This window comes from Arachis stenosperma, chromosome 9 (genome assembly GCF_014773155.1).
Source record: "Arachis stenosperma cultivar V10309 chromosome 9, arast.V10309.gnm1.PFL2, whole genome shotgun sequence".
In the NCBI taxonomy this organism is placed as follows: Eukaryota; Viridiplantae; Streptophyta; class Magnoliopsida; order Fabales; family Fabaceae; genus Arachis; species Arachis stenosperma.
The window spans coordinates 93,637,726-93,639,269 of record NC_080385.1 but is presented as its reverse complement, the minus strand read 5'-3'; the positions used below and the strand labels follow the sequence as shown (position 1 = coordinate 93,639,269).

The 1,544-nt window shown below is 37.7% G+C and overlaps 1 non-coding gene across 1 annotated transcript; it reads right to left on the bottom strand.

Moving 5' to 3' along the window:
- Positions 1-1,088: 1,088 nt before the first annotated feature.
- Positions 1,089-1,192, bottom strand: LOC130952310 (small nucleolar RNA R71). Its single transcript, XR_009074491.1, has one exon. It is a non-coding gene; the product is annotated as a small nucleolar RNA R71 (small nucleolar RNA).
- Positions 1,193-1,544: the final 352 nt, after the last annotated feature.

Genomic DNA, 1,544 nt, shown 5'->3' with positions numbered 1-1,544 from the left:
CCGGTTCAATTCGGTTCTTCTCCAAACTCCAAGAGCAATCAACCAAGGCCTCTCTCAACCCAATTCCATCAAGAGAAAGGGCCCATGATCATCACTCAAAGGCACAAGAAATATATAAAATAGGAATTTCATTTAAGTGTAATTTGTTTTTAATTTCATTTTCATTTCCATTTTGTAAAGCCTATATAAGGCATCATTTTCATATTTGTGAGGAGGCTGGCTCCACTAGGGAGCATTAGGAGTAGTAGTAGAGAGCTCTCTCTTAGTTTTCTTTCCTGTTTTAAATCTTGGGTTGGAGAATTGAAGGAATTCTGTTTCAATCTCATCCTAAGATCTCTCTGCTTTATTTACTGCACACTTGAATTTCAGTTTTGGTTAATTGCTTCTTCATCTACTCCTTCTGCACTTTACATTTCTTTAATTTCTTTGCAATTGCTCTTGTTGGATCTAGGAAGGCATTGAGATCTAGACTTGGTTATCTAGTCTCTTGGGTCCTGAGATCTGAATTCCAATTTCACATTCTCTGTTTAATGCTTTTCATGTTTATTTACGTTTCTGTTTTTTTGATCCGATTCAATCAAGTTATATTCCAATCTTCTAATTGTTGCAATTTACTTTTCCTTGTTTAAATTCTGCAAATCCAATTCCCAATTCCCTTTACAATTTCATGCAATTTATAATTCTTGCAATTTAAGAGTCTTGCAATTTACATTTCTTGCTCTTTAAGTTACTTACCAATTTACATTCTGCACCTTTAATTCTTGCAATTTACTTTCTGTCGGTCACTCTTCACACAATTCACCAATGTTAGCTTGACTAAACTAATCACCCACTAAAATTGCTTGATCCATCAATCCCTGTGGGATCGACCTCACTCCCGTGAGTTATTATTACTTGATGCGACCCGGTGTACTTGCCAGTTGGATTTGTGTCGGATCGTTTTCCGCACATCACTCATGCTTTTCCCTTTTGCTGTAAGAGACAGAGCTAGAACATGGTTGGTCTCACAACCTAAAGATAGCCTGGACTCCTGGGATAAGCTGGTCACGTCCTTCTTGGATAAATTCTTTCGTCCTCAAAAGCTGAGCAAGCTTAGAGTGGATGTTCCAACCTTCAAACAAAAAGATGGTGAATCCCTCTATGAAGCTTGGGAAAGATACAAGCAGATGACCAAAAAGTGTCCTTTTGACATGTTTTCAGAATGGACCATATTAGATATATTCTATTATGGTCTATCTAAGTTTTCCAAAATGTCATTGGACCATTCTGAAGGTGGATCCATTCACTTAAAGAAAATGCCTGCAGAAGCTCAAGAACTTATTGACATGGTTGCAAATAATCCATTCATGTACACTTCTGAGAGGAATTCCGTGAATAATGGGACGCCTCAAGGAAGGGAGTTCTTGAAATTGATGCTCTGAATGCCATATTGGCTCAGAACAAAGTGTTGACTCAGCAAGTCAACATAATTTCTCAAAGTCTGAATGGATGGCAAAATGCATCCAACAGTACTAAAGAGGCAGCTTCTGAAGAAGCTTATGATC